The sequence below is a fragment of the Erpetoichthys calabaricus genome, chromosome 3 (assembly GCF_900747795.2).
Source record: "Erpetoichthys calabaricus chromosome 3, fErpCal1.3, whole genome shotgun sequence".
Classification (NCBI taxonomy): Eukaryota; Metazoa; Chordata; class Cladistia; order Polypteriformes; family Polypteridae; genus Erpetoichthys; species Erpetoichthys calabaricus.
This window is the reverse complement of record NC_041396.2, coordinates 25,637,289-25,661,140: the sequence shown is the minus strand read 5'-3', so window position 1 is coordinate 25,661,140 and position 23,852 is coordinate 25,637,289. Positions and strand designations below refer to the sequence as shown.

Here is a 23,852-nt window from a genome sequence, read left to right as displayed (position 1 = left end):
CCATCTAGGAAAGGCGGCACGGTGGCGCAGTGGGTAGCGCTGCTGCCTCGCAGTTGGGAGATCTGGGGACCTGGGTTCGATTCCCGGGTCCTCCCTGCGTGGAGTTTGCATGTTCTCCCCGTGTCTGCGTGGGTTTCCTCCGGGCGCTCCGGTTTCCTCCCACAGTCCAAAGACATGCAGGTTAGGTGGATTGGCGATTCTAAATTGGCCCTAGTGTGTGCTTGGTGTGTGGGTGTGTTTGTGTGTGTCCTGCGGTGGGTTGGCACCCTGCCCAGGATTGTTTCCTGCCTTGTGCCCTGTGTTGGCTGGGATTGGCTCCAGCAGACCCCCGTGACCCTGTGTTCGGATTCAGCGGGTTAGAAAATGGATGGATGGACCATCTAGGAAAAACTTGGGTTGCTGCTGGAAGAGGTATTGGTGAGATCAGTTGGTGGTGCTCACCCTGTGTGGTCTGAATGTGGATGCCAGTGCCCCAATGCAGTGATGGGGACACTGTGCTGTAAAAATGGTGTCGGCCTTCAGATAAGACATGAAACCAAAGTCCTGACTCTCTGTGGTCATAAAAGATCCCTGTGTATCCTTCATGAAGAGTAGTGTGTATCCCGATGTCCAGGCTAAATTGCCCACCACAGCCAGGTCATTCTGGCCCTTAATCATCCCCTGTTTCTAATTGGCTATCTCTCACCCTTCACCACCTAACAACTAATATGTGGTGAGTGTTACTAGCAGAATAATGGCTGCCATCGTATTATCCAGGTGGATGCTACACATTGATGGCTCCCCACTCACTGAAGTGCTTTGAGTAGTGAGAAAAGCGCTATATACAGTTAGGTCCATAAATATTTGGACAGAAACAACGTTTTTCTAATTTTGGTTCTGTACATTACCACAATGAATTTCAAATGAAACAACTCAGATGCAGTTGAAGTGCAGACTTTCAGCTTTAATTCAGTGGGTTGAACAAAACGATTGCATAAAAATGTGAGGCAACTAAAGCATTTTTTGAACACAATCCCTTCATTTCAGGGGCTCAAAAGTAATTGGACAATTGACTCAAAGGCTATTTCATGGGCAGGCGTGGTCAAGTCCGTCGTTATGTCATTATCAATTAAGCAGATAAAAGGCCTGGATTTGATTTGAGGTGTGGTGTTTGCATGTGGAAGATTTTGCTGTGAACAGACAACATGCGGTCAAAGGAGCTCTCCATGCAGGTGAAAGAAGCCATCCTTAAGCTGCAAAAACAGAAAAAACCCATCCGAGAAATTGGTACAATATTACGAGTGGCAAAATCTACAGTTTGGTACATCCTGAGAAAGAAAGCAAGCACTGGTGAACTCAGCAACGCAAAAAGACTTGGAAGACAACAATGGTGGATGATCACAGAATCATTTCCATGGTGAAGAGAAACCCCTTCACAACAGCCAACCAAGTGAACAACACTCTCCAGGGGGTAGGCGTATCGATATCCAAGTCTACCATAAAGTGAAGACTGCATGAAAGTAAATACAGAGGGTGCACTGCAAGGTGCAAGCCACTCATAAGCCTCAAGAATAGAAAGGCTAGATTGGACGTTACTAAAGAACATCTAAAAAAGCCAGCACAGTTCTGGAAAAACATTCTTTGGACAGATGAAACCAAGATCAACCTCTACCAGAATGATGGCAAGAAAAAAGTATGGAGAAGGTGTGGAACAGCTCATTATCCAAAGCATAGCACATCATCTGTAAAACACGGTGGAGGCAGTGTGATGGCTTGGGCGTGCATGGCTGCCAGTGGCACTGGGACACTAGTGTTTATTGATGATGTGACACAGGACAGAAGCAGCCGAATGAATTCTGAGGTGTTCAGAGACATACTGTCTGCTCAAATCCAGCTAAATGCAGTCAAATCGATTGGGCGGCGTTTCATGATACAGATGGACAATGACACAAAACATACAGCCAAAGCAACCCAGGAGTTTATTAACGCAAAGAAGTGGAAAATTCTTGAATGGCCAAGTCAGTCACCTGATCTTAACCCAATTGAGCAGGCATTTCACTTGTTGAAGACTAAACTTCAGACAGAAAGGCCCACAAACAAACAGCAACTGAAAGCCGCTGCAGTAAAGGCCTGGCAGAGCATTAAGAAGGAGGAAACCCAACATCTGGTGATGTCCAGGAGTTCAAGACTTCAGGCTGTCATTGCCAGCAAAGGGTTTTCAACCAAGTATTAGAAATTAACATTTGATTTCCAGTTATTTAATTTGTCCAATTACTTTTGAGCCCCTGAAATGAAGGGATGGTGTTCAAAATGCTTTAGTTACCTCACATTTTTATGCAATCACCCCACTGAATTAAAGCTGAAAGTCTGCACTTCAACTGCATCTGAGTTGTTTCATTTAAAATTCATTGTGGTATTGTACAGAACCAAAATTAGAAAAAAAGTTGTCTCTGTCCAAATATTTATGGACCTAACTGTAAATGTAAACAATTATTATTATTATTATACTCTGTCAGATATTGCAGATGTTGTATAGAGTGAATATATAACATCATGGGACCATTGTGACATGGTCAGTGAAAGAGAGCTGGTCATCATTCACCACCTCAAGATGGTGAAATGACTTGGTGGATTTTAGAGATAATGGCCAAGCTGAACAGAGATGAGGTGCAGAACAGACAAGCTGGGATGACAAGAAGTTCCAACTTTGCCAGGGTAAGCTAGACATGGTGTTCCTTCATCCATGTTACAATATAATGTGAGCCATGATACCATGTGGTCCTCTGGAGGGACAAACAGGGACAGCGGCATATCACAGGCATACCACTGATATGAGAAACCATAGGACTGGATGATGGCAGCTGGTGATGAGGAGTATACAGAGAAGAGGAGAAGGCACAAAAGTGTGCATGTGTCAAGAAAAGTGTCTGTTGTGCATGATGCTGTTCGGAAGTACATGGTGATGTGTCTGTCATTTGCAGATTCAAAAATGAAGAAAATGTCATTTTTCATGAAAAAATCCCCTCCATCACCTCCAATAGCACCAAAATACTATCAACATACATATTACCATTTTCTAGGAGCTGTGCAGACTCAAAACAAGTAGCCAGAAGTATTCCTCAGTATAAAAAAATAAAACAAAACCCACAACTACTTTTTTGCAGAAAAAATGTATTAATGTTCATAATACATTTTTAAACTTTCACACTTCTAACATGAATGGTCTTTGTGTTGGCGTGGCTTGAACTTCAAAATAGAGGATTGGCATTTGGCAAACCTTCACTGTTACAAATACTTTGGAATTCCCTTATGTAACAAACTCCTCAATAACTTGACTTATGCTCTTCTGTGGAGTCATCAATCCATTTTATGATCTACTTAGGATCACATTTGGCTGGAATTTACTCTAGGAATCGAAATTGAATGAGGGGACCGCTGCTAGGAACTGATGGCCACTTTGGATCCCCAACTGGTGTCTAATGGCAGGTTCTAACTTTAGATCTGAAATTAGTGAAAAAAGGCTGTTTCTGTTATATCAGAAATTGTAAGAGAAGACGTAAAAACTATAGAAGGAGAGAGGGCATCCTTATGAATTAAATATAAAGTCTCAACGGGCACAGGGCTGATTATCAGCACCAGCCTGCCCAAACCTCAGATTACTTAGAATTTAGTGCCACACTGATGCCAATGCAATGTTGCAGTAAAGACCCCCTTTTTTAAACTTCTTTCTTCTTGTTATTTAGATCATTAAATCGGTTAAATCACTGGTTTGATGTGCATTGCTAAACGTTATGTGATCCTTGTCAAGTGCTTGTCTCAATAAGAGACCTGTCAACAAACCTGTGCCTTGTTCTGCAGGCGGAGGCGAGACCGGGGCTCAGTGAAGAGCAGTCCAGATGGCAGGCCGCTTCGACATTGCCTGCACTCAACACTCGCTATAGGAGCAGCGAGGACCACACTTTACGTGGAGACAGTGCACAGGTGAGCAGCTCCCTCTAGCCCAAAATCAGGTCTCTGCTGTGCTGAATTAAAAAAGCCAGAAGAAGAAGGCATTTGTTTCTCAAACTACAGACTCGGATGTCCTTATCACAATAGAGACTGGCTGCAGACCTCCAGCGGCAGACATCATTCAGGGTCTAGTGGCTGGAGGTACAAGTGACGTAGGTTTGGAAGGTCTGCCTTCTCTTTGAAATGGAAACAACAGGCATGTCTAGCACTCCTAACAACTGATCCACTTTGAAGAGAAGGCAGGCTTTCTCCTTTCAAATCTATGTCACTTCCACCTCCAGCCACAGACATGGTGTCACAGGGGTCTGTCACTGAAGGTCTGCAGCCAGACCCTTCTCTCTTATCCTCCTATGCAGTTGTGCATCTGGGCCTTCCACTTTATTTGATATCCTGGTTAGATCCAGATAGCAAGACAGTAACAGACAGCTTTGTATAAAATCTTCAGTTTTTTTGGCAATCTGGAATTGGAATAACCTTCATTCTGATAAAAAAGACTTGCATGTATCTTGGGAAAGTTGTTTCATGCTGGCAATTTTTGTACCCCTGAATCAAATTCTAGGAATTGCAACCTAAAAACAAAGAAAACTGACCTGCTTTATTGAACAGAAAAACATGTGCTGTGTTAACTCAGTGACCAAGGTTTCCCTAATAACCATTTAGCATTTAAACTTGACTTATTATGAATGAGCTAAACATTTCATCATTAGGACACTAGAGCAGTGCTCCGCAACCGGTGTGCCACGGTACACTGGTGTGCCTTGAGCCGATACAGGTGTGATGCGGTCAAATAAGACAATTTTCTAACTACATAATATTTCAACGGTCCTCCTTAGAAACACAATAACGAGAATACGTGCAATGAAATATTCGCGTAAATAGCCTTTTAAAGGTTTGATAATTTTATGTGTCATTTCTCTGAAATAATAAATCCCATCGCCTGGCGCCTGTCACCTACGACGTAGGCCCTACGTAGTCGCCAGACAACTCCATAGTATGCTTTCATAGGCAGAGCGCTCCGTGCCCTCACCTAGATTCAATTCAAGCCAACGTATTAGTCGTGCTACGTCACATTCACTCGTCTTGCGACAGTAGTTATCATTCATTACTATTAGTTGTATTGCTGAATTGTGTATAGTTAACGTTCTTCGTGTGATTCATATTTAGTTTTATACCCCTTTAAATATGGATAAATTTTTATGTGGAAAAGATTCATCTTCACGTACAGATGATGAAGAACTCAGCCCAAGTGTTGCAAAAAAAACAAAGAAGATTGTGAAAAGGAAGTACAACGAAGACTACATTCGATATGGATTCTCGTGGTGTGGTGACGAAACGGCTCCAAAGCCACAATGCATCATTTGCGGCGATCAGCTATCAAACGAGGCAATGGCACCCAGTAAACTAAATCGCCATTTAATTCAAACCATCCCAGTTACGCCAAAAAAGACAAACAACTCTTGTGTTAATTAAAAATGATAAGCGGTCATGCTTAAAAGATCTTGACCAAGAACTTCGGGTTGCGCTGTCAAATATTGAGCCGAATATAAAACTTTTGTGTTCAGTGAAACAAGTGCAGATATCACATTACTCAGTCATTATGTTATAATAATTATTAAGATTGCATAAAAGTAAATATAGTATGGTTTTTATGTATGTATACTTATAATAAATCCATCCATCCATTTTCCAACCCGTTGAATCCGAAAACAGGGTCACGGGGGTCTGCTGGAGCCAATCTCAGCCAACACAGGGCACAAGGCAGGAACCAATCCTGGGCAGGGTGCCGACCCACCGCAGGACCTTATAATAAATGTATACTTATAATAAAAAATGAAAATTTATTGTAAAATTTGTGTATTAAATTAATATCTATATATCAGTGGTGTAGTTGGAGATCATGTTGCCCGGGGCGGTGAAAAATTTGACGCCCCAAAGCTGAAAGAAATTTTTTTTTTTGTGCCTCCTCAAGGAACAAAAAAAAAAGGAAACTACCGTAGTTTGGACGCCCATAAATAGCTGGCACTCGGAGCGGACCACCCCCCATAGCTACGCCACTGCTATATATTTTGGCTTTTGATGTGCCACGGAATTCTAGGAAGAACTTTGGTGTGTCGTAGGTGAGAAAAGGTTGCGGAGCACTGCACTAGAGTAGTAGCTGCTGAAAATAGGGCTGGCACTCCTATGGGAATAATAAATTCTAAATCTTCATTTCAAATATTATTAGCCATTTGCAACATTAGAAATGTTTTGGCTGTATTTTTAAAATCATTTTAATGATGCTTTGATAAAAGCGGCATCCATTTCTGCAAAAAACATTAACATATCTGGGTGAGGGGCGGCACGGTGGCGCAGTGGGTAGCGCTGCTGCCTCGCAGTTGGGTGATCTGGGGACCTGGGTTCACTTCCCGGGTCCTCCCTGCGTGGAGTTTGCATGTTCTCCCCGTGTCTGCGTGGGTTTCCTCCGGGCGCTCCGGTTTCCTCCCACAGTCCAAAGACATGCAGGTTAGGTGGATTGGCGATTCTAAATTGGCCTTAGTGTGTGTGCTGGGTGTGTTTGTGTGTGTCCTGCGGTGGGTTGGCACCCTGCCCAGGATTGTTTCCTGCCTTGTGCCCTGTGTTGGCTGGGATTGGCTCCAGCAGACCCCCGTGACCCTGTGTTCGGGTTGGAAAATGGATGGATGGATGGATATCTGGGTGATTCCAACATTTTGAACACTAATTTTATACATTAAAGATTTGTTCTTAGAATTGACTGTTTAACAACATTATGACTTTTGGGTGGAAACTGTACCCAAATCTACTGGCACAAATGTCAATGGTCCTGTACCCTTTCCCAGAAGGAAGGAGTGAGAAAATTGGTAATGCAGGATGGATGAAGTCTTCAGTTGTCCAGTTTGCCTTTTTAAGGCAGCAAGTGCCGTACATGTCCTGAAGAAAAGGCCTCTGGACACTGGTAAAATTCTCTACAGGGCTTCATAATCTTGAGCTGAGCAGGTGCCATGGCAGGATGTGAAGATGGACTCCACTGTGCATCTGTAGAAATTTATAAACACTGATGGAGAAACACAAGGAAGTAGAGTGCTTTTGACAAGACCTGAAATGTGTTGCACCCATTTAAGTTAATCAGTTATGACCATTCCAAGAAATGTAAAGCTGCTCACATTTTTAACATCACCTCCTCTGATGTAGATGTCAGTATAGTCTCCCTTCTGATTCCAGTTCCTTGGTTTTGCATGTGATGGTTTTCATGTCCCCACTGAGTCAACGTGTAGGCCTCTTCGATGTATGCCAATTCATAATGATTGGTGACCTGAGCTATGATGGTGGTGTTATGAACTAGAGAGTTCCTAAACATAAAGTCCCAAATAGAGGGAGTAAAAAATCAAACCCTAGTCAAAAAATGGCAATGCAGTATCTTTATAAAGATTTATTTGTACAAAATAAATGCTCTTTAACAAAAGTAAGCTCCAAGGAGCACAATAGGTGAAGGGAGCTGCCTGCAAAGGCAATTCAATGCAAACAAGTCCTCATCACAAACCCAAAAAATGAAGTCAAAAGCAGAGCAAAATTGTCAAAAATCCAGTCAGTTCACAAAAGCTCAATAAATCACTAAACTCACTAACCCACCAAATGCATTCAATGAACCACAAGGGACTGTGGCTTTTCTACCACTGAGGGCAGTCGACTGTGGTTATGGACAGGTGGCCAACCACTTGGAGAACAACCCACAAGATACACAGAACATAGCAAATGATACACAGATACAGAAAAACTAAATGAGCAACAATATTAACAAAACAATAAAAAAAAATTAACAAAAACGACATGAAAAGTGACTTTTGAACCCTAGAAACAGGTGGTGTCATCGGCAGATATAATGATGGAGTTGGAGGTGAACACAGAGTAGACAAGAAGAGGTCTCAGCACACTACCCTGTAGAGTTGCCAGTGGTGAGGGTCAGTGCGGAAGATGTGATCCTGCCAGTCTACACATGCTGAGCTCTGTTGGCCAGAAAGTCAAAAATTCAATTGTGGAGATGAGGAGATTGGTGGTCAGCTTTACTAATAAGACAGTGTTAAAATGCTCAGCTATAATCAGGACTCTTGCATAGCAGAGTATGGAGAGTATGAAGTGCATGCGATATGGCATCTTTTGTGGACTGGTTGTGATATGCAAATTCAAGATGATCAGGGCGGGCGGCACGGTGGCGCTGTGGTAGCGCTGCTGTCTCGTAGTTAGAAGACCCGCGTTCGCTTCCCTGGTCCTCCCTGTACGGATTTTGCATGTTCTCCCCGTGTCTGCGTGGGTTCCCTCCGGGTGCTCTGGTTTCCTCCCACAGTCCAAAGACATGCAGGTTAGGTGGATTGGCGATTCTAAATTGGCCCTAGTGTGTGCTTGGTGTATGTGTGTGTGTCCTGTGGTGGGTTGGCGCCCTGCCCGGGATTGGTTCCTGACTTGCGCCCTGTGTTGGCTGGGATTGGCTCCAGCAGACCCCCATGACCCTGTGTTTGGATTCAGTGGGCTGGAAAATGGATGGAAGATGATCAGGGCTATCTGGAATATTCTGTTTAATGTGTTCCACCACTTCATCATAATTAGAGTAAGTGCCACCAGTCTATGGCCATTCACGCTGTCCAGTTTAATTTCTTAGGTACAGGGATAGTTGTTGTCCTTTTGATGCAGGTAGGGACCACAGATTCTCACAGTGAAATATTAAAAATGTCTCTGAAGATGTCAGCTAGTTTGTTGCTACAAGCCTGTAGAACACGTCCAGAAATTCCATCTGGACTGGATGCCTTGCCAACATTAACTTGTTTAAAAGTCCTCCTTACGTCAAGTACTTGAAACAGAGGTGGATGAATCATGTGGTGCTGCAGGAAACCGAATGGTGAGCTGTGTGTTGTCACTATCCAAACTGGCGTGCAAAACATCAAGTTGGTCTGAAACGTAAAGGGAAGATGACATTGGTTTATGTCTTAAGATATACTTGACACTCAGAATGCTTGGATGCCACACATTTCCAGGGCTCTTTTGACGAATCCACTGAGCACGATGTCAGAAATTAACGCAACGTGTGTGCGAGTTGTAATACCAGCAGAAATGTAGGTGCCACAGTGTGACGGCAAGCCACAATACAGTGCCAACAGGATCAAGGTGCATGCTCGAATGTTTGATGAATGGTTCGATGTGGTGAAGAAAATTATCAGATTTTAAATGTTAACAGAAGTGTTTGTGGTACTTTTCTTCATCCATTTCTCACATATGGATAAAGAATATAGGCAGAGTGGTGGCTCTGAGGCTAGGGATCTGCACTGGCAATCGGAAGGTTGCCGGTTCGAATCCCGTAAATGCCAATAGGGACTCTGCTTTGTTGGGCCCTTGAGCAAGGCCCTTAACCTGCAATTGCTGAGCGCTTTGAGTAATGGGAAAAGTGCTATATAAATGCAAAGAATTATTATTACATAGGTAATACAAGCGTTGCATATTCCCCATCATATTGACGTGATAAATTTAACCCTTAACTATTGTACACCAATCTCAGTTATTTTTGTCCAACATCCTTTTAATTAAACCTACCAGTAGCATAAACCATCTGTCCTCAGCTTGATTCACTACAAGTACAGTGTCGCAATGGTTTCCCTCCAGTGTGCTCCCAGCTGGTTTTATGAGTGGACGCACATATGGTGCATTTGGTACACCACGTGGGTATGTACATACGTATGACAACGATGAGATGTTCTTCTTCCAACCACTTTGTCTGCAAGGAACATTCAACAACCGAAGTGAAATGTGATCCATGTTCAAATCCTGCAGTGGATGAAAGTGTGACCGGTGATGAATGAGCACTGGAGAAGTGGATCAGGTTTATTTTCAGATAGTCCTAGACTCTGTCATACTATTCAGTAATATGGTATTAAATTACATTAAAAACATGTACAATTTAAAATTATTGCAATATTTTATATTACACCCTCACAGTATGCACAAGAATAGCCATTTTAACACTGGTTAATAAAGTACACCATGCAAGTACTTATGAGATGAGAAATGGTGTGAGTACCAATACCATCTTCTTCTTTGCACCTTCACAATAGCACCTGAATGCAAAGAATTTTTATCTTCAGCATTTTCCTTCCCTCAGCTCACAAGATAGCGAAACCGAACATTGTTTTCTCACCGTGATGATTTCTCACACTGCCACCTGGTGGAATCCTCCAGAGGGTGTGCAGGTGTAGTCAGTATGGTGCTCATGCAGCAGTATTGTCTGCAAGTGTATAAGTCACGTAGCATCAAGTGCAAATCGTTACAGCTCTACTTTGCTTCCGTACTGATGTTTAGGAGGTCTAATTGCTTTTGAGTTTGTATATGCAAGATCATAACACGAGGGTCAGTTTCACGGAATATCGTTAGGAGCACCACAACCAAATAAGAAACCAAAGTTGAAAGTCAGAGTAAATCGAGATTCTGCTAAGATTTTTCAACTTCATAATCTGAGTCTTAACGTGTTGGACGGCTGTGTTATGTAGTACTGTATATATTGGCTGCATTTTTGTCTCGTGACTAACAAACATTGTCGTATAGTGGGTCCACGGCTCAAATAAAAGCCCAGTTTTAAATAGATAATCGCCGCGCCAGCGGCTTATAGAGGGGGTGTGGTAGTGTGGCCGGAGCAGTTCCCAAGCACTTCGTGATGCACAGGTGAGGAATCATCCATATCTGTAATTGATGCCGGGAACTGCTAATCACCACACCTGAACCACGTCCCCATTATATATAATAGGAGCGCGAGTGTGGAGGGCGAAAAAAAAAAGTGAATGAAGGTTAAGGGAGAAGAAGGCAGCTGGAAGCAAGGGAACCTGTGTGTAAGGGAGTGAGCGAATGAGCGGGCTCACTGTAAGAAAGAAGGTAGCTGGGCAGTGAGCCCTAGTGGGGTGTTTGACCGGCACCTGGGGGTAGTCGGTAGTGGTCACTCCCGTTGAGCATTAGTGAGGAGCGGGAGTGACCGGAAGGAGGATGGCTCACCGTATATATGGCTGCGGGAATCTGGGACTTGGGAAGTGAAAGCCCCAGGATGAGCGCCCTGGTTGCTGGGGAATCCAAGTCATGGTCTGGTGGAGCCCACCGGAGAAAGGGATTGGAAAGGCGAACAGACCAGCAGTAAGAGAAGGTCAGCAGCAGGTAGGGTGACTCCCCTGGTGCATAGCCTGGATGGGAGAAGCAGGGGAGTTGCCAGTAGAAAGAAGATACCGGGCCTTGTTTTTAAAAGGACTGCTTCCAGCCATTGTTTTAACCCCGTTTTAACTGGTTTTATTTATTGGATTTTAACCACCACATTTTTCACTTGTTTTTAATGGATTATTTATTTATTGAACTTTATGCACTGCACTTGCTTTTTGAACACTTTGTTTTTGGTTTTGTTTTACATAAAAACACTGTCCACATTTTGCACCATCCCCTTGCTTTGTCATTGATGTCTTCACTGTCCAGGTCATCTGGTTACATTACCGACAGTGTCGGGTTCAAGAGCTCCCAGAAGCCAGATGGGAGTATGGAGCAGAACCCGCATCATCACAACCATGCAGTATCACTGTGACTAGACACCTGAAATGGAGATCGGGGGGTGTAGGGCTGAGTGAGGGTTGTGGCTTTGTGCATTGCAGAGAACACCATGTAGTTTGTACTTCCAACACATGGACAAGGACCTCAGGAAAGCCTTATCTATTCAGTGTGCCTATTCTTTTAATCTGTAATAAATTCATACTTTTTATTATTATTTAAGCAGCTTAGAAAAGATTATAATTTATTTGTCCCCATTGAATAGAAAGTCAAAATAGTTTATCATACATAATGTGGTTTTAAGACATTTTACTGCAAAATCCTTGAAAGGATGTGGATATCACAATAATAATAATAATAATAATAATAATTCATTACATTTATATAGCGCTTTTCTCTGTACTCAAAGCACTATCCACACAGTGAGGAACCGGGAAGCGAACCCACAAGCTTACAATGTCAATTGCGTAACGATTGAATTGGCATATTCTTTCTTATCCCCGTAATTCTTTATTATTATTAGTGGAAAAGAGAAAGCTTGAGCTTTGTTAAAAATGTAAAAATGCCATAATAATAAAAAAGCTCAAAATGTACACATTTTAAAAGTCAGGGCAGCTGGCTTAGCATTGCTAGGACTTGTTTTTACCAGAAATGGTGATAATGACTTGGCTGAAACTTACTGGGGTGGTGCAGTGGTAGCACTGCTGCCTCACAGTAAGGAGACCTGGGTTCGCTTCCCAGGTCCTCCCTGTGTGGAGTTTGAATGTTCTCCGGGTGCTCCAGTTTCCTGCCATGCAGGTTAGGTGCATTGGCGATCCTAAATTGTCCCTAGTGTGTGCTTGGTGTGTGTGTGTGTGTGTGTGTGTGTGTGTGCCCTGCGGTGGGCTGGCGCCCTGCCCGAGGTTTGTTTCCTGCCTTGCGCTCTGTGTTGGCTGGGTTTGGCTCCAGCAGACCCCAGTGACCCTGTGTTAGGATATAGCAGGTTGGATAATGACTGACTGACTGACTTTTAATTGGTAGATATTTTTATATTTTCATATTTTATATTTTATATTCCTGCGGTGGGCTGGCACCTTGCCCGGGGTTTGTTTCCTGCCTTGCGCTCTGTGTTGGCTGGGATTGGCTCCAGCAGACCCCCGTGACCCTATGTTAGGATATAGCAGGTTGGATAATAGATGGATGAAACTTACCATCATTCAGTCAGTGCTTCAGCATTTCCACTTTTCTCCTAAGTACTGCATACAGAGATGTCAGAGTCAGTTATTTCATTTGTGGATTGTCCACCTACCACCTGAGCCATGACTTTACAAGAAGAGTCCTCTCGCTCTTTCCTTCCATTTGTCAAACTGCCCTTATCTGTCTTTTAAATGAGTTGTCCTCAAAGTGTTGTCCGCGTGTCACCAGTAGTCCCTAAGTGTGCGTGAATTGGTCGACTTGCTGACAGTCATCAAGGCAAAGTCACCGTTTTACACGTATATAAGCATTTATTTGTTACAATCGAGGCTGACAGCTGTCATCTGGGCTACTTACTCAATATAAGAAACGCCTGTGAAAATCTCACCACAGAGCACACATCTCATTTTCTTGCAGACAATAACAACTTTTGTTTCAGTTCTGTGTGTTCCTACTCTGCTCCTGCTTGCTTGTTGTTGCTTCCCCCCACTTTCTCTTCATCTTTCACGTGTAATACTTCTTTAACATCAGTCTCTCTCCAGTCCAGCCAATCACAGTCACCACCCAGGTCTCTCTTCTAAACTCACTTTGATGTCAACTTGTAGAGTCCACATCTGGTCAAGGCATCCCTTTAACTCCAAGCCACCACTGAGGCAAGCATCAGCACTGGCAGGCTGCCTGCTGTTAATCGATGTTCATGACTGAGGGGTGTAAAGGAAGGCAGGAATACCCTGGCTTCATGACTGGGAAGAATGGTTCCTTGCATGGTTGAAGGACCCACGTAGTGGATAGAAGACACCATTGGAAGGATGTCCTAACCAGAGTGGATGGTGTTCACTTTCCTGGATGGGACTATGAAATAGAAGGACAGGGGGAGACTGCCCTAGAGGTCCCCCATGCGCAAGGTGGTGGTATCCCTTGGCAGGATTACCCATGTGCACCACCACAGGGCAACCTAGGAACTGTAGTCTTTTGGGCAGTCCTGCTGGGTCAATGGATATCATTATGGAAGGTTCTCAAGAATGGGTTTTCAAGGAGATTCCACCTGACTCAGAAGTGATTCATCTGTGTAATGTTGTGACATCAGAAGTATCCCAGGTATGGCAGGGTTCAGCATAAACAGAACTCCTTCTAGGAAGAGGAACCACTTCTGGTTGAGGTGGAACCTCCTCTAAATAAAGAACTCCATTCTTGCCAGCTCCCTTTGGCAGCACCCAGCAGAGCTGCAACACAGGACTACAATTCCCAGGTCGCCCTTCAAATGTGTACAAGGGTGATGCACCCAAGGGATGTCTCCATCTAGCAAACTGTGCAGGCGTATACAGATAGGCAGGCTACCCTGTCCTTTAGTTTCACAGTCCCTTCAAGGAAAGGGAACACCACCCATCCTGCTCGGGACATCCACCCATTGGTGCCTTCTGTCCATTAAATGGGACCTCTCGCCAGGCAAGGGCCCATATACAGTATCTCTATGGGGAAGACAATCCATCCCTGCTTCTTTAAACAGGAGTTTTTGTGGATCGCTGGCTGAAATCTGAGACTTTAAAGTGCCAATCCAGTAAAACTGGATTTATATCTTAATATTTTTCAGATAAATGCCTTTCATAAAATAAATCTGGGAACTGCAATGACTTTAGCAAACTGACAATGGGTCCAAAACACTACTGATATATATTTACAGTTTGGAGGTTTAAAAATTGGTTAGTCAATTTATTAAAATATTATTTTCTTGGTAACAGCTGTTCTTAATAAACCAGTTCTCACATCTTCACAAAGCTAAATGGCAAACAATTGCAGGTGCTGACAAAAAAGTAAGCCTGGCAAAGTTATTAAGTGTTTTATTAGTAATAGAAAAAATTTAAATCAAGTCAAACAGCTTTATTGTAATACAATCCATACACCACATTGCTGCATACAGAGGCATGAATTAACATTCCCCAGGACCACCATGTAACATACAGTATACAGTATATAGATTCAGGACAAGTACAAGACAAATGACAAACTTCACTATGCAATACTATAAACAGATAATAGGAAAATCTTTATATATAATACGGTACCGTGGCTGTCCGTTTGTCTGTTCAGGATTTTAAACCACATGTAGCTCGCAAACCATTTGACCTGTTTATGTGAAATTTGGTACACATATACTACGTGACATCTACTATCCGCTTTTGGGGTGATGATTGACCTCCAAGGTAATCCCCCTTTTATTTTTATTGTATTTTATTGTAGAATCAATCTCTTGACAGTGGGCAGCAGGGCGGCTGTGTGATGCATGCATATGGGCGCTGTTCTCATCCCTACCACCTTCACCATTGCTTCCCCTACCTCTTCATATCTTAAATCATTCTTGAGGCAGATTGAAGACTTAAGTGTCAACTTAAGTGAAAATTAAAGAAAACGTACTAAGTAATTGCAACACAAACACTGACTTTTATAAGTTTTAATGCAAAAAGATGATGATGAAAGAAGAGAAGATGCAGGCCGCTAGGGTGGAGAAAAGAAGAGCTGCTCAGGAAGCAGCAAGCGCATCCACCTCTGAGCCAACAAATGGTAAACGTACAGAGAAAGAGAATGAAAACTAGGAATGCTCAAGTCAAGTGTATTCACTGCATGTTATCGGGCAGTGCGCCATTACTGGTTAATAAATAATCGGTAATACATTGAAATAGATAGTATTAAATAATAATAAAAAAACAGTAGTAACAAACATAACAAATTTATCACATATACAGTAAACAAACTACTAGGAGAAGATCTGAGGACAGTGGGCAGCACAAGTCTGAATAGCCAAGGGGTAGAAGCTGTTGCAGAGTTTCCAGATAAAGAGCAGGACAATGAGACCATAGGAAGCCTGGGAGTGATCCTCCATAATGCAGCAGACTTTGTAGTTGTAAAGCTTAATATAGACATCTTTAATGGACAGCAGAGAGGTCCCAGTGATCTTTTCTGCTGTGTGCACTACCTGTCATAGAGCCTTGCAGTTAGGACCCTAACCAGATGGTGATACCGCTGGTCAGAATGCTGTTGATGGTGCCTCTGTAGATCGTGGTGAGATCTGTTTTCACTTTGCATTTATATTTAATTGCTTACAAGATAATGTTATCCAAAGTAACTTACAAAAGAAGTCATTGTAATCGAGTAAACATCAGTCTGGAGGACTGTCTGGGATCAAATGTTACAGGACAAGGGTACAAAAATTGATTATAATAAGGGAAGAGCACAGAACAAAACACAAGCGAGTTACAATTCTTAGGTTACAAAAGCATAACTACTAATACCAGTTAAAGATAAATTCATCAAACAAGAGTCTTCAAATGCTTCTTAAACCCATTGAAGGAGACAAAATTTCAGACTGAAGTAGGAAACTTGTTCCACCAAACAGGAGCTTCACATGACTGAGATTTGACACCACGCATCAGGTGCCATTCATCAGCAGACCTAAATGGTGAAGAAGGAGCACAGGCCCTCAGAAGTGTCTCCATTTACAGGCGTTGGTAAAAGTAGGTTTACAGTTGTAGGTTTACAGTTTACAGTTGTTCGTATGGAAAAAGACGTGCAAGTTATGATTATTACAATAGCTTTATTAACTCCATAGCTTTATTAACTTTATTAACCCAAAAGAATGTGACAATGTCACTGCACATTTAGGTACAATCTTGTAACTGCTTCAATTGCCCTTCTCACTTACTCACAATTTTAAACCTACATATACCTACGTGCATTCTTTTTCCGATGTAGAACCATTGTCATCATCTGAGTTCACCTTTTCAATAGCACGTCTTTATGTGAAAACAGCAGTGTCAGATCGGGGGGGAGTGTGAACGTGACCGGAAGAATAAACCTTTACAAATACCATAAATTTACACCGGCTCTTACAGACTCAAATCTAATGTATGTTTTTGTTCTAAAATAGTAAGAATAAGAGCAGCTCACTTCTCAAAACAGAGTCAACTAGGGTCGAACTCGTGAGCCTTTGATTACCAATCAGCAGTTCTTACCGTTTTGCCACCAAAGCAGTCAGATTAAAGGCATGTCAATGTTGCACCTTAAAGCGGGTTCTTTTTCTGCAGTTATATTCTTGAAGAAAGGCACACTTGTTTTGTTATACTTGTACCTTTTGTGAAAGTGTTTATTTGATATTTGGACTTCAGGCTTCACACATTATATGCTTCATGTCTGCATTTTGTCAATTATTACTAAAACATGAAAAACATTTCTGCTTTAACGATGTGTTTATATAGATTGTTGTAGACATGGAACACACATGAAATGCATGTGTTCCAAATAATGATATATTATTTACCCTCTACAACTCTAAGCAACTGACACGCAGGTAAACAGACTTGAGCTGAGAAAGCTTTGTGCGGCGGTGGGGGGATGTGATAGCAGGCTGCTTGCTGCTTATCGACACATATACAAGACAAAAGACGGAGAGGTGCGAAGAGATTTAAGGTGGGACGGATTTATGAGTTTTTTCGTAGACTTTGGTAATTCTAGTGTTAAGTAGGTTACAAAATGACATGATGTATTTGTACACTGCTCAAAAAATGAAGGGAACACTTAATTATCCCAGTCTAACACCAAGTCAATTAAGCTTCAGTGATATCAATGTGTCCAGTTAGGAAGCACAAGCGATTGTGTATCAAAGTCACCTGCTTTGATGGAAAAGAAAGTGACAACAAGGGCACTAGAGAGGCAACAGCAAGACAACCAGCAAAATGGAAATGGGGGCCAGAAATAACTGCTCTCTCCTTATCCTTCCTGACTGATTCTTCTCTAGTTTGTGTTTTGCTAGTGTCCTTGTCACTACTGGTAGCATGAGGTGGTACCTGTAGCTGATTCAGGTTACACAGATAGTCCAGCTCATCCAGGATGGCACATCCATACGTGCCATGACAAGAAAGTTTCCTGTGTCTCCCAGCACAGTCTCAAGAGCATGGAGGAGATAGCAGGAGATGGGCCATTACACGAGGAGAGCTGGACCGGTATCTGCTCCTTTCTGTGAGGAGAAACAGGAGGAGCAGCTCCACCATTGGAAATCTGTTCTCTTCACAGATGAGAGCAAATTCAACCTGAGCACATGTAACAGGCATGAAAGAGTATTGAGATGCCGAGGTGAATGTTATGCAGCCTGCAACATCATCCAGCATGAACAGTTTGGTGGTGGGTCAGGGATAGTCTGGGGAGGCATATCCATGGAGGGTTGCACAGACCTCCACGTGCTGGGCAATGGTACACTGACTGCTGTTAGATACCAGGATGAAATCCTCAGAGCCATTGTCAGACCTTACACTAGTGTGGTGGGCCCGAGGTTCCCCCTGGTGCAGGACAATGCCCGGCCGCATGTGGCCTGAGTGTGTAGGCAGTTCGCAAATGGTAAAGGCATTGATACCAATCACTGACCCACACGTTCCCCAGACCTAAATCCAATTGAGAACCTCTGGGACATTATGTATCAGTGCATCCGACGCAACCAAGTAGCACCACAGACTGTTCAGGTGCTCACTGATGCCCTGATCCAGGTCTGGATGGAAATCCCCCAGGACACCATCTCATCGGGAGCCTGCCCAGACATTGTCAGGAGCTCATACAGGCACATGGGGGCCATACACAGTACTGAGTCACATTAGGGGTTGCAGTGATGAAGTTGGATCAGCCTACGATTTCAATTTTTGACTTTCGGTGTGATGTTGAATCAGCCCTCAATATGTTGGTGATTTTGGTTTCCATTGACATCATTTTGTTCTCATCATTTTGCACTCAGTAAAGATTTTCCACCTTAATATTTCGCTCATTGAAATCTGATGTCTGATTTAAGTGTTCCCTAAATTTTTTGGCCAGTGTATTTTTTTTCTATATGAAAACTAGGAGGCTTTGCCCCCGTGTTTGGTTTTCCGGATACACACTTTTAAGATTTTTTAAATTGTTGCTATTTCATTAGTTTCACTTTTATTTCTGAACTTCTGTAAAAACAATATTTGGAATCTTTCGAGTCCCAATATGCTGAATCTTTTAAATGAGGTCGGTGAGACATGTGTTTAATGACTTTGTACCATGATTCAAGATAGGTTTCTCTGTTTGGAATTTCAGCACAGACAAAATGATCGACATCATCAGCAGTTAATAATTTTTTTTTGCAAAGTAACCAATAAATGCATGTGAGGTAAAACACGTTTTTGAAATTCTCTGAGGTAAACTTCAAAGCCTTACAATATTTACATACTTCTGACATATCACCTGTGTCCATATATTCGATCTCTATTCGCCTTTTCGTTATTTCTCCGAGTAATAATTTCTCTTTTTTTTTTGCGCTAATGCAATGTTTACTTTCTTTGTTTTGACACTTTTGTTTTTTTCTGCTCTCATATACTGTATCTTCCTCTGCATGTGTTTCGCGCCTATGTTTTGTTTTTGAGTCTTTTGAATTCCAGTTTTCATTATCTCTAACCTTCTCTGCATGTGTTTGGCCTCCTTGTTTTTTAACTTCTTTATGACATTTTACTTTGTTTTCTACTCTTTGTCTTTTATTTCTGACCTCGCTTTGTCCTGCTTTTTTTTCAATGACACCTGGTCCGTGGTGATTATTTGCCCTTTTTCGAGTAATAATTTCCGTTTGTTTGTGCTACTGTGATCTTTACTTTCTTTTTTTTATACGTTCTAATTATCCTACTTTCATATTCTTTTACTTTCTCCACATTTCTATAGTGCGCCAATGTTTGTGAACGTCTTTATGAAGTTCTACTTTGTCCTTTACTCTGTCTTTTAATTCTGAGCCCAATTGGACGTGTTATGTTTCAATTCCACTTGTTACGGGCTGATAATTACTTTCCTTATTTTCTGAATTTGCACCTAGATTATTTTTTCTTTTTTGCTCTTTTTTCCCTTCAATACTTTTGAGTCTCTTTTCTCTGTGCTGCTTTCTTCTTCGCTTAGTCATCGACGTTTCATTTATAACGTATTGTCCTTATACGCTTTATATACACTGAGACCCTGGATCTGTGTGTGCTGAAATCCTTCACATGACTGAATGTTTTGCTGCCCTGTTGTCTTATTTGATATTGATCGTAAGTAGGGTGTGTCTTGCAAGACTCTCTGATGTTCTACGTTATCGCAAGATGGTCCTGGGTCAATCTCTTAGCACAATGTCTCATGTTTAAGGTCCTCGCGGGTCTTTTAACTGTTTTCCGTGATCTTAACGTGAAGATCACGTCTCAACGCCCTACTGTTTCTCTCCAGGATTTGTTTTTATAATAGAGAGATGTGCAATAAAAATAAAAGTTGCTGTTGAAACATTTTTTAGTGTTTCCGACCTTTCCAGCTTGCTGTCATTTTGCATTTATTGTTTAGGTATCTAAGGCCCCATGGCTTCATTTCTTTGGAAAAATATTCCTAATGAAAATGCTTGAGATAAAAAATTGTTAGTATTTACAACTATGTTTGAGGCTTGAAATAAATCATCCAAATCTTGACACGTTCACTCAGCGATACTCCAAACATGTTCAGCCTCCTGCACATAATGGCAGTTTATGCCGTGTTTACTCCTGTAAGTGAGCACTAATGTTCTTTTTTTTATTTATAAATTTGGAACAGATGTGCTGTCAACAAGAGTATTCCGAGTATGAAGAATGTTTCATGCCCCCAGGTGAGATTGTTGAACTGATAAAATGACATCTAACTAAATTTCAAGTTGTCATGATTAAGTGGAATTAGATTGGCAGGTACAGAAGAAAGATAAAGTGACCAGAGCTAATGATGAGGTGCAGGAGTGACCGGGGCGGGGGGGCTTCATGAGGATTACTAAAGCATTGTTCACAACTGATGGTTTCACCCAAGTGAATGCACTTAACTCACTGCTCTCTCTGTACTGCCTGTAGCAATGTTCGAGTTCGAGATGCCACAAGATGGCAGTTGAAGAAAGAAAGAAAGAAAGAAAGAAAGAAAGAAAGAAAGAAAGAAAGAAAGAAAGAAAGAAAGAAAGAAAGAAAGAAAGAAAGAAAGAAAGAAAGAAAGAAAGAAAATGCTCTTTCTTATCTGGGACCTGATTGTCCTTTAGGAAATGTCAATGAGGTGCGCCATTTCTTTGTCCAGGGAGCGTCTTCTTTACTTCTATGGTAATGTTAAGCCGAGGCTGTTTTGGTGTCCACTGATGCTGAGCTTAGGGTGAACAACCTCATGTAAATTCTGCCAAACAATCTCTTTTACCTCTGTGTTAGTTAAAGCCTTGACATCTCCAAGCCAACCTAACATCACTTCACAAATAATATATAATTTTCATCTTATACAGCCTTCCAACTCCATTAACTCTCTCACTGTTTCTTGAACACCACTGTCCATTTTATTAGAAGCTGCTGGTGCCTCCCAATAGCGCGTCAGTCATGTATTGATGTCTTAGCCACGCCCATTGACCTGCATTAATTAAAATATATTTGAATGTTGAGAACTTAAAAATGAAAATGCAAAGTGGGAAAAGTAAATTCAATGAGCAGCAGGTGGCGCCAGTGTTTATTCACACTTGGCTTTTCATTTTCGCAGCTTCATTGCTCCTCAGGCTGAAAATGAATATCTAAACAAGGACTTTGTGATTAATTTATCCATTTTGAGTTTATATTTTTTCACATGTGTACTACAAATCTAATGGAAAAGAAAAGTTTGAATTTTCAATTTCACTTTAGCAATGAAGAAAAAGCAAATCCAAAATGAAGATTGCATTTTCCTTTTAATTATGACACTGACTCACCAAGACGGGTATGGAAGCTGAAAAGACATTAGGGTGATTTCATTTTATTTTTTAACATTTTCAAAAATGACTCTTACACGTGAGGAAAATGAAATTACAAATGGTGTTTTATTTCATTTTATTTTTAATTTTTGTAGTATTCCTATGTGTAGGCTTTGACAAATAAACCGCCAAAGAGAAATTACACTTTCATTTGATAACTTTCATTTTCATTTTCTTTTAAGCAAAAAATACCTCCCATACTTTTCCTGTCATGGATGGTAGCTTTAAATCCTGTTGCCATCACACCTGTAACAATTATGTAAAAGTGGTAACATAAAAGTGCCACTGCATAGCCTAATGTATGAGCCATTTAAAACAACAAAGACCCTCCTTCAAGAACCAATTGATCTGTAATGTTAGAAAAAGAAAAATATACAGCTGGGCATTAGAATCAGATACATAGACAGAACTGGGTAATACCCTCTAGTAGATATACAGATAGGGTATTACATATTTTATCATGCCATCGCCGTATCCTGGTAAGAGCGGCATCATTAGCATCTTTAAGATGCTACATGTAGGGCCTTGGGAACATTCATGGAGAATGTGGTCCATTGTTTGGGTGGGCTCACCACAGGGACATTCAGCGCTTGTTGTGAGGCCCCATCTAAATAGGTTGTCCCTTGTTTTGCCCAACTTTGACCTAGCTCGGTTAAGCGCGACACAGTCTTTCCTAGAGAGGGATGTTTCATTGGGTAGATGTTCTTGAGGTGTAGGAAGAGCTTCACTGGGAGGGCTACAGTCAGTCTCTTGCCACCTCTCAAGCCTATGTTTTGTGGACTGCTTTGGATTAAGGGGTTCCACTGTGGCGAAGCTCCGATGAGCAGGTCTACACACTACACAGTCTACTGGACTCATCCAGGGGTGGTAAAAGAAATGGAAATGAATTTCAATGAATAGAATGGAAAAGAAAGTAAGAATGAATTTAATAGACAGAGTTACAAGGAGCACAAGTTTGGCAAATGACAAGGGAAGACCGGCCAAAGGCATTTAAAGAGATAGGGTCCGTCAATGAAAAGACTCTCAGGTTAGTGTGATCTAGGAACAAATGAGATCTATCAAGTTACAACTTACCATCTCTGAAAATCTTTTAGGTAGGACAGGCACTCAAGAAGCATTCTTGGGTAGCTGACCTCATCAGTGAGAATTTGGAACCTGAAGTACAGATACCTTCAAGGCTTTTTTGACCTCTGGTAGCCCCAAACTACTACGTCTCTATGAATGTTACCTGGACATTTAGCCGAGTGTGGTAAGGTGACTTGGAATATGACCGACACTAGCAGGAAGGGAGAAAAATCGGAGAAATGCTTAAAAGTCACAATATGTAGAGTACAAATCCAAGAAAGCTCTGGTGAGGCCTCATCTGGAGTCCTGTGTGCAGTTTTGGCCTCCAGGACTACAAAAGGACTTAGCAGCATTAGAAAAAGTCCAGAGAAGAGCAACTAGGCTGATTCCAGGGCTACAGGGATCAGTTATGAGGAAAGATGAAAAGAGCTACGCCTTACAGTTTAAGCAAAAGAAGATTAAAAGGTGTCATGATTAAAGAATTTAAAATTATGAAGGGAATTAGTCCAGTGAATCAAGACTGTTATTTTAAAATGAGTTCATCTAGAACATGGGACACAGTTGGAAACTTGCTAAGGGTAAAGTACGCACAAACATCAGGAAGTTTTTCTTCACACCAAGAACTATAGACACATGGAATAAGTGACCAAGTAGTGTGGCACACAGTAGGACTTCCAGAACTCAAATTGAGATTACTTTGGAGGAATTAAGGGGAAAGGACTGGCAAGCATTTGTTGGGGTAAATGACCTGCTCTTGTCCAGATTGTTCTAATGTTCTAAAGCAGGCAAGTGGTGCAGATCGGGTAGTGACATCATCATCCAACATTGGCTGCTACAATTCTTTGATGTCACGATTGGCTTTGCAAAGCATCATAGGGCACTGGAATGGGGTAGTTTAAATTGGCTGCTCTTCTGATTTACAGTAAAAAAATTCGGTGAACAAGGTGAAAAACAAAAGATTTGCTGTGAAATATGCTACTCACCATCATACCAGTTAACACCTAACCTGTGATAGATAGATAGATAGATAGATAGATAGATAGATAGATAGATAGATAGATAGATAGATAGATAGATAGATAGATAGATAGATAGATAGATAGATAGTCATATAAGTCGAGTCTTGAAACCTGAAAAATTGATCATAAAATCAGATCCCGATTATTTATTTTTTTTTTTTACATCTTCTTGCCTCCTCCAGTCTCACACCAGTTTCTCAGACACATTGAATTTTGTTGCAGCACTGCAGTTACCAATTTTTTTCGTCACTTCAATGACGTTT

The 23,852-nt window shown here is 41.7% G+C and overlaps 1 protein-coding gene across 2 annotated transcripts in view; it reads left to right on the top strand.

Moving 5' to 3' along the window:
• The window catches only part of ngfb (nerve growth factor b (beta polypeptide)), a 72,299-nt gene that overhangs the window by 34,864 nt on the left and 13,583 nt on the right, over positions 1–23,852 (top strand). Inside the window, exon 2 of one of the 2 annotated variants that reach the window (XM_028796495.2) lies at positions 3,838–3,960. The exons of the other annotated variant lie outside the window; for it this stretch is intronic. The gene's annotated coding sequence lies outside the window, so the exon portion shown is untranslated. The remainder of the gene's footprint in view (positions 1–3,837; positions 3,961–23,852) is intronic. 2 annotated transcript variants of the gene reach the window in all.